This window comes from Thunnus maccoyii, chromosome 18 (genome assembly GCF_910596095.1).
Source record: "Thunnus maccoyii chromosome 18, fThuMac1.1, whole genome shotgun sequence".
NCBI lineage: Eukaryota > Metazoa > Chordata > Actinopteri > Scombriformes > Scombridae > Thunnus > Thunnus maccoyii.
Genome location: NC_056550.1, coordinates 10,808,664 through 10,818,933, shown reverse-complemented (window position 1 = coordinate 10,818,933; position 10,270 = coordinate 10,808,664).

Genomic DNA, 10,270 nt, shown 5'->3' with positions numbered 1-10,270 from the left:
GTAGCTACAATTCATGTACTTCTTCTACTAATACTGTATCCTCAGTGACGTTATCCAGGTGCTTTGAATGCATTCTCATGTTCTACAGGCTGTTTTTTGCAGCTGCCCACATACACTGTTCATTACTAAATGTATAAAATGCATCTCATAAGGGTATAGATAAGCTATGCAAATGCCTCGTCATGGCTGCAGATATCTGGTGTGAGGGATCCCTCTGCTGGACTGCTCATATCACTGAAGGACATAGAATCAAGGTTTTATCCTGAAATATATCCTCATGATATACAACGCAATCTCCTCAAACTGCCACCTCTTTCCTGCTTTTTCGTATTTAATAATGATCATGAGTAGATTAGTCTTACAAGGTAGATTAAGCTCAGCTGCAGGAGACAGTGCATTCTTCATACAAATCTTCATGAATGAAAGCCAACATCCAGCTTATTGTAACTCATCATGAGAGAAATTTACTTGATACTTACATAAACACAGTTGCAAATAATAATCAATGTCAGCATCTTGGCGTAGGGTGTTGTTACACTACTGTTAACTTATGGTACTCTACTGTTAAATTGTTGTATTCCACTGGCTGCTGTAGTATAACAGCAGTTTTAAAGAAAAAAAAACACAAGTATGAATACTTGTCATCACTGTCATGGCATTTTATACATGATTTTTTTTTTTTTTAAATGTCACAGTATGAACTGAAATGACAAAGCTTCCTGCTAACTTATTCAAAATCTCTTTGAACATTTGTGTCTTGCTATTGTATCCACTCTTATCAATAGCCTGAAATAATACGATGATTTACAGTAAGTGAAGTAAAGTAACGGATGTTTTTATTCGTTGTTTTGTTGTTTAATGTAGTGGTATAAACTGGTTTTTAATGCAGTAGTTCAGGGCATCCACGTAGTATGGTTGAATGTGTTTTACTGTCTGTAAAAAAAAAGAAAAAAAAATGTTTTGGAAATGGTGTGCAACATATTTGCAGCATTTCACTTTGAAGTAAGTGAAAATCGAGAATTTTTTTTTTTCCAAAAATCTCTAAAAAGTGCCTTAGTCATTGTCCAAGACAGCCGATACAGTATGTGGTGCACAGAAAAACACACTGAGAAAAGGAGACAAGAAGTCCTTTAGAAAGAAATTCTTTTCATCAACTTTGTGTTATGATATTATATCACTTGAAATTCTCACGTTTTAGCATTGTGAAAGAAAGTCTGTTGGTATGCATCAGTGTGACACTGAGGCTGCTCCAAGCTCTGATCTGTACAGAGTACATTACCAACACGGACGCTGATTCTCTATTCTTCATGATATGTGAAGCTCTCTGAAAAAAGAGAAGTTTGACTGGTTTTTAAAGGCTGTTACTACCATCATGAAACTGGCTGTCAACAACCAGGTATTCCTCATTTCCTTTTATTTTTCCTGTAATTTGTAGACTTCTTTTTTAAAGATCAATAAACATATTCATACAGTAAACAAGGTCTCTGTGCTTCTCTCTAACCATTTCATTCAATAAGGTGTGTGGCTCATGAGATTATTGCAGTAATAATATGTTCCAAATATATTTGAAGTTTCTCAAGCTAAAAAGCTGAGATTTGAAGAACTAATCACAAAAAACAGACTTGCAATAGACTGATGGGGGTAAAAAAAAAAATCATAGCAATCATAAATTGACAAATGATTATATAAAAGATAAGTTCTGGAAAATAAAATAATATTCATCATACTTTTTATACTACAGGTGAACTGAACACTGCTTGTTCATCTCATAATGTTATGTAACTGGAATGTGAATGAAAAAACTCAAAAACTGTAAATTTGTTTAATGTAAGGGATATCGGTGGGCAGATAGGAAAGAGTATGTTGGGTATCTGTGTGTAATTTTCTTCTTTTCTAATAGACACATGTTTTATCATCAAATTTTATTTTCTGGAGAGGAAAAACAGTGGACGAACAACATCTAGATTATTAGGTTATGGAAACAAAAATTCTGATAGTGTAGTTATATTAAAAATATCCTTTCAAGGGAAAGTGATTATAGCAGATGAATATATAGTAATATATATACACTTCCCCGGTACAGCAGTTTACCACTAGACTAATTAAGAACTGCTAAATTACAGTAAAACACAAACCTGAGAGACAAGAGACTTTGACACCTCAAATATTTATATGCTATTCTAACAAAACTCTATATCCACAGTAGCACCAGCAAGTAACATGTCAATCTTTTATGTAAATTAAAATTCAAAGCATTATAGCCAGCACTGCTTAGAAACATGTTATTTGTGATGAAAAATGTAATTTGCTGTCTAACACAGCAAATATCTGAACAGGCAGCACCAAAACGCCAAATTACTGTAATAAAGATATTCTGATTTCACTTCAGTTATGTTAAATCCTAAACACATAAATACCTGAAACTGGAGCTAAGGTAGGTAGGGGGGCCGCTGGTTGGGGAGAGAGCGTCCTGGATACAGACAGTTGTGGTAACTGTACTGCACCTCAGCTCTTTCTCCTCTAGGTGGAGACACAGGCTGTGTCTGAAATTACTCCCTGATTATGACCTTGTGCATCATAGTTACTTTATGCCATTTTATTTATGTGTCCAAATTCAAAGTTTAAAAATGTGTACTTTATCAAATAGTTCACTTAGAAATCACATTCTTCTCACAAGCCTCCATATTGGCCATAAAATTTACTCTCTATAACCTCTCTAAAACAGTTTCACCCAAAACTGAATATTACAACCTTCATGATGGTGTGATTTACTGCAGAGCTGCTTTATAAACCCGCATTGATTTTAGTCAGATGTAAACTGGCAGCTAATTAAGCTAATTACTGGTCCTACAGTCCATGAAACTTGATGGCCTGCAGATGGCAATGCAGTTTCAGTAGAGGTAGTTTATGAGGTGAGGCTGGGTTAGTAGTGACTTGTTTGTGTGTGTGTTTGTGTGTGTGTGTGTGGGTGTGTGGAAGTATTTCATTAAACGTCCCTGGGTGCAGAAGCATTGTTCCACAGGAAGCCGCAAATTGTTGTCGTGTGTCCTGTCTTTGTCTCGGTCGTGCTGCTCTGCAGTCACTGTGACTGACTTCTGACAGCCACAAACACCAGTCACCACCTCTACACTCTCTGTGTCTTATACGTGTGAAAATGTTAACACGCTATGGTATTGACTGTGTCAACTTTTAACACAGATTACACAGAAGTTTAAGCGGCACTGAGTAATCGCTAGAAAAGCTAGAAAGTCCTAGACCCTGATGAGGTAATCGCTGACCTTTTCAGCCTCTGCAGGTATAGTGTTATTGTTATCTTGAGGTACAGAGCAGTAAAAACAGAACTCTCTCGAAAGAAAAGTCTATAATGATAACCTTTATTTAAACAGGGAGGGCCATTGAGAGCAGGCTCTCTTTACAAGGATACAAATCATTTATAAGACCAAGAAAAACAATAAAAGCACACAAAAATTACAGGATCAACAAATTATACAACAAACAAACAGGCCAAAGACATCAACATATGGGACAACATCAGTTCAAAAACACATGCATTCACACTGCTCTATGCCAGTCAAAATGGATATAAATTGATTTAAAGGGATTAGCTTGTCTAATTTTACAAGCCTCTGCAGATTGTTCCACTTGTGTGGAGCATAGTGTTTACAAGCCAGTTTCCCAATCTCAAAATTAGCATGATCATTTTCGAGGACCAAATAGTCTTGGGACCTAGTGCAGTGTGACATTGATCTATAGTTAAAAAGACATGTGAGATACCCAGGAAGATTTTTTTAAGAAGTGCTTTGTAAATAAATAGAATGCAGTTCTCCTCTCACTGCCAACAACTGCCACCCAACTTTCTCATATTGTTTACGACAATGCGTTCTAAAGCCATCTCCAGTTATGAACCTGAGGGTGGAACGATAGACTGCATGGAGAGGTCTAAGACTAGAGCCAGGAGAGTGCACATAAATTACATCGCCATAGTCCATAACAGATAAAAAGGTCGACTGAACAATTTGCTTTCTGCAATTCTGGGTAATATATGCCTTATATCTATAAAATAATGCCAGTTTTGCTTTTAAGGACTTAGTCAGTTCATTAATATGTTTTTTTGAAGCACAGCTTGTCATCAACCCAGAAATTAAGGTATCTATAAGAGGCTACTCTTTCCATCGGTGCCCCATTAAGAATATTCACTTTTTTTTTACAACAGGATGCATTTTGTTTTATCAGATCAATTAAAATTTGCTGTACAGCAGAGAAAAGCTTGTGACACATGTTCACACCTGTACAACAAGTCTTCTCCTGCAGGGGTTGACGACCTTGCTCAAGGGCTTTATAATAGTTTCGGAGTGATGCAATTCACATTTACTTTCACTGAGTGAATTTGGATGTGAAGCAGCAACTTCATAACCCACTTAAACCAGAGATACAGAGCAGGAATGCTGTAAATAACTGTAACGTATATAAGATTTATCAGAAAGCTCATAACATCACCATCGCTAACCTTCACCTTTGGCATGCAAACACAATTTAAATCTGGCCAAATAAGTGTTCAAGTGTACTGAATCCAGTGTCTGCAGAGTAGTGAACCTAAACTAATTTGCTTTAGAGAAATTCATTGTTCTTCAGTTGGCAAATGGAGCACCTTACAAAACCTCTCCCTCTGTCTCTTTAATTTTGTTCCCTCCCATCTCTCCTCTTTTTCTTAACCTTTTCTGACAGGATTAATTAACTGCCACTCCAACAGTCAGTTGCATGCCAGAGGAGGGAGTGGGCCAGTGAATGGTGTGTGTGTGTGTGTGTGTGTGTATATATGTGTGTGTAACCTTAAGCTCTTTCTTTTCCAGGACCCTTCCTGCTGTTCTGCCTCAACAGATCCAAAAACATCCCTGTCTGTCTCTTTGTCTCGCTGGTTGGTTGCAGGGCAGCCAGTGTCCCAGCTGTTGTGAGATTGGGATTTAAATATAATCTTACAACATCAAGCTGGCGATAAAACAACAATAAAGACAATCTCATGTGCCTTTCAAAATGTGCCAGTTAGCCTTGAGCTTGTCTCTAGATGTCAGAGATGTCCTCAATCCTCTAAAACCAGGTGGGACCCACTTTAAAATGTGCCAGTATGACATTATCTAGCTGAGGGCTGATATGTCAGTCACCATAACTTTTAGGAATAAATCATGTTTCAGTGATACATTTTACTGCACCAAAGTTTACAACTTGAATTTGTTTTTTTTTTTACACCTCATTATGGTTCTCCAAATTGAGATTTGATCAGAATGAAAGCTTCAAACAAATACTTTCCCATCAAAAATGAACCGAATCGCTCCGAAAAAATGATTTATTTTACATAAATTTGACATTTTTCTTCACTTCGCAACCACAGATCTTATCTCTCTAGACTAATTAGAAAGCCAACATAATAGATCAAATAATACTATGTTTGATTTAGTGGATAAATATCTAATGTAGAAGCTCACAGGTCCTACATTATGGGCACATCTTGTGATCTTTTCTGAGCTCATTTAAATTTATGTTTACATGGTTTAACGGGTTTAACAAAAATATGCAGTTACAGAGCTTTTTCTTATTTTCTAATATTCAATAAAAGAGATTATTATTACTCAAATAAATGAAACTGAATGATAGCAGACTGACAATTCCCAGTATTTTGTTGAGGGTATTACATTAATGGAACCCCAATAAATCTAAAATTAATTAATTCAAATGTAGGCTTAAAAAAAACTTGATTGATAAGTTGTTACTATTTATATAGAGTTTTAATACTCTACTGCTATAACAAGTGTTTAAGAGAATTTTCCTTCTCCGCTTAATTTACAGTAAAACAAAAGGTTATGCATCAGATCTGACATTTAAAGCCGAACAACCAAAGTTGGCTCCAAACTTCAGTGTTTAGAGGGCTCAAAACAGTCCCTTGTACCTGACTGCCCTGTGAATTGAGTAAACTTTTCCTCACACTCTCCCTCCCAGTGGATCCACATAATTCACCTGGGGGACATGCAGCTCAGTCCCACTGCTTTAAAATCCATTTTTTTCATTACAGGAAGGAATGCACCACATATGCATTCTTTCTCTAAGTTTAGTGGGCATTCTGTCAGCCGAAATTATAACATGTACAACCTCCAGAGCACACGAGACGGTGAGAAAGTCATCAGCATCTGAATCCACGGTGCCTTGTGCACTTTGCTCCTTGAGGAGAGCAGACAAACTGCAGCTACAGCCAGGTGATAAAAATATTGTACAACTGTATAATTGTGTAACAGGGCGAGCCCCGCAGCTCGGCAAGCTGCCACCACAAATTTGAGCGTCTTAGTTTTGCATGGTATTAATGCTTCAGTGGCCTCTCTGCAGTCCCATCTTTCTTCCCACCAGATCGCTACAACCAAGGACCAGCTGTGACTGCACAGACACCTTGAAAATACCAATTTTGTTTCAAATTCAAAGCTGTTTTGTTGCCATCAACATGTAATTTACATTTTAATTTCACTGTCTATATCATTTATTGAATAACCTTTGTATTAAATGTGACTCTCTGTGTTATACTGTTTTGTAGAATGCATGATTGCCTCCATTTCCGCTGAACTTTACTCGAACCCCTGATACTATAAATGAACTGTCTTTCTTAATACAATGCCTGATCTGTATACCACATTTACATGCTAAATGATGTAAGGTTGAAATATAGCCTGGCCTGCACATTAACCTTTTTCCTTTTGGTCTGAGACAAGAGTGTGCCTTCATGTGGGAAATGCCTTAATAAATCATTGATGTTTATTCCTTCATTGAATGTAACTATTGAGTCTTTGTTCTTATGTATATAAAAACTCTCATGAGGATGCATTTGGGATTGATTCCTCGGCGGGCGCTGACTGTCACTTTGTTGGTTTCGATCCTTTTGCGCAAAATCTAAATAAATATACAAAGACAAATTATCTTTGTTAGTCTCTTTTATTCGGTCAACTTCCACCACACTTTTAAGTCAGTTTAAGGGACGTATCTTCAGGCGGGATTGGTGACATCACAACTAGTTTGGAAGCCAATATTGGTTCAATAGCAAATTTACACAAGTGTGATGTGGAAACTTGAAGCCATTGCATATACACTGAGAATGGACTTGAAGTAAGAGACATCTTGTTTTTGAATGAAATATATTTGCATATTCATAGTTTTTTCTTTATTTTTATCCAGGGAGAAAGCGTAGATGTCATTTTAAAAGATTTTAGTATGGCGATTACATGTTTTTTTTTGCAGAAAAACTATATCAGACACACATTATTGTTTCAAGCGAAGTATTTTTATGTGTCTTAATACATTTCTGTAGGGAATCTTTAAATTATACTAGTAATATAACATCTCATCATCACATTGATAAAGAACATACATTTGAATTTAAGTATGCCAACACCTGCTGTTGCACTTCACTGTCTAGCAACAAGGTAAATTTCAAAAAATGGCGGAAAAAAAATGGCAGAATTGGTGGATCAGTTAGTGATCATCAGCTCCATAATGTACTATTTTCATCCATATCGGATTGATAGTCAAAACACACCAAATACTGTAATAAGACATGAATGTTACATGTTAGTTTGCAAACCTTTCACTGAAATCTGTACCTTGCAGTCGGACAACAACACTAAATGCAGAGCCACCCTAGCAGTAAATGAAGGTACACAACTCAATCAAAAACCTTTTTTTATTCTCTTTAGATTACCTGTTCTCCAGCTGTCTACAGGACAGCAGGTTTATATTTCTGCTCTGTCACACTGACGATGCTTCTATGGACACAAAAGTAAAGACACCAGGAAGGACTGAACATGAAACTTCACATCTTCATCTTCTATCGTCACCCAGTGTCACATAAAGAAATTTGAAGTGGTCCAAACAGCCTAACAGGACATTTAATTACCCAGGAGACCAAGTGAGCATGAAAACACGCTAATTAAATAGTGAATCACGTCATGTGTCAGAAACTGTTGACATCAGAGGATGTCTTGACTAAACCTCCAGTCCACCTTCACCTTCCTATGCATACAAACGCACAGTCATGTTTCCATCACCTCAGAGGACATTACAGTGACATTGATGATTCATTTCCAGGAGACCTATCTTAATCTTAACTATAACCATAACCACCACATGCCAACCTTAACCCTTACCCTAACCTTAACATAACCCTAAACTTATCTTAACTTTAAACCAAGTCTTCACCCTAAAATGAATGATTTACAGTATGGGGACTTGCTTTTTGTCCCCATAAGGTAGGCGAGTCCCCACAACATGAGGAATACCTGGTACACACACACACACCTGTCTGTATTGTTAATCTCCCGCTCATATCTGTGCATCTGAAAGGCAATCAATGTCTATATTTACGTGCGTGTGAGTGTGTGTGTGTGTGTTTGTGAGAGAGAGAGAGAGAGAGAGAGAGAGAGAGAGAGCTGTTGGCAGTTGAAGGACCCAGAGGGCTGTCTTCGAAGTAGAGAGACCCAAAAGAGGGCTGAGTCACTGCTTTGTGTGTGTGTGTGTGTGTGTGCGTGTGTGTGTGTGTGTGTGTGTGTGTGTGTGTGTGTGTCCGCCTGGTAACCAAGTCTCTCATCTCCATATAAATGGCCTAAGGGAGAGGGGATGGTTTCTATTTAAATTTGAGTGTGTCTTAATGTGTACGGTGGGCTATTCTGGGAACAGGCCACCACTATCATACAGTCCAATCATCCACAAAAACAAAACCATCATCACAAGCCGTCCATGAGGGCTGTCTGCCTGTGTGTGTGTGTGTGTGTATGTGTGTGTGTGTGTGTGTGTTTCACTGGTAAAGAGATTTGCATGATGTTTGAGATGAGTGGAGAGCTAATGAAGCCTTGCAGTGTGTTGCTGTTGAGTACCGTTTAAAGGCTCGCTGACAGTAAGGTTTTACAGAACAAGTTACCTGTGGCTTGCAAACATTCACTCTACAGATAACTTCTTTTTTCTTTTGAGATGCTGCTTGTCTGCCCCACCCAAATACCATCCAGGCTCCATCCTATCAACCAGATAAGAATTTGCTGGTTGCAGACAAGATAACGGCAAGAACTACTCACTAACTCAGACAACACAGCATGTCCTCTTGTCTTTTCTCAGCAGCACATGGATTCGGAACATTTTGTCTGTTTTCTTTGTTGCCATAACTGTTGGTAATGAAATCACTTCTTAAATGGAAGTTGGAAAAATTTAAAGTAGCTTTCAAGGCAGACATGCGTGTTTTCATCCTAAACATGCTTGTTTTGTGTTCACAAGTACCTCGGCTTTATTAAACTGCAGAGCATGTTGAGTCTCATTAAAGCAGCTATAATCAATACTTTTTATAGCAATGTATCAAACCGTATAATATAAATCCAAGTATCAAATGACAGTGTGTGAGAGACATGGCTCGTAATCACAAACATTCAGAGAATTAACCTCAACTCTGCAGCTCCCCTCGGCTTTATGGAACTTTAAAGTGAGTTTCAGCTCATTGTTTAGCTGTCCAACTACAACTTTACTGTTTTAGTTCACTCTCACCACTTTCATCACTTTCATAATGTTGTTTTTGGCCACAGAAGGCGGCTGTAAAAGCTCTAAAAACCCACTGTACACTACCTGCTCAGCACCAAACGGCATACACTTAGTGACTAGCTGGTAAATGTATATGGAACATTTCACAGCTAAGAGCCAGACAATTCCCCCAGGAGTTGGTAGAGACTAAATACAGGGCTGAAGGAGAGTGAATATTGGACTCATTAGGTAAACAGAAACACGACTCCCACTGAATGATAATGTTGCTCTGTAACTGCTGGATGTGTAAATAAGCAACTGTTTGCTAACAAGTTAGCCATATCAACTTAAAAGTTGATGAAATGTCAGTGTGTTGTGTTCACAACTTATTCTGCTGCCACCAAGTGGCCAAAAAAATCAATTAATGCAGTGTTTAGTTGATTTTTTTCACTTAAAGATCCTCTCAGACATGTTTTAAGATGTACACAAAATACTCTAGTCCTGCTTTGAGTAATAATTATTATTATGATAATTTTTCCACAAAAAAAGTTCAATTATCTTGTTAAAATCCTTAAAATTACATCTCCTCTTTCTCCCTCATTAAAAATTTCTGAATCCATGAATATGCAAATATTTTTCATTTCAAAAGTTTAACTGCTGGACACAAGATGTCTCCTACTTCACTGAAAAGTCAGTTCTCAGTGTTTGTGCACTGGTGGTTTTAAGTTTCCACATCACA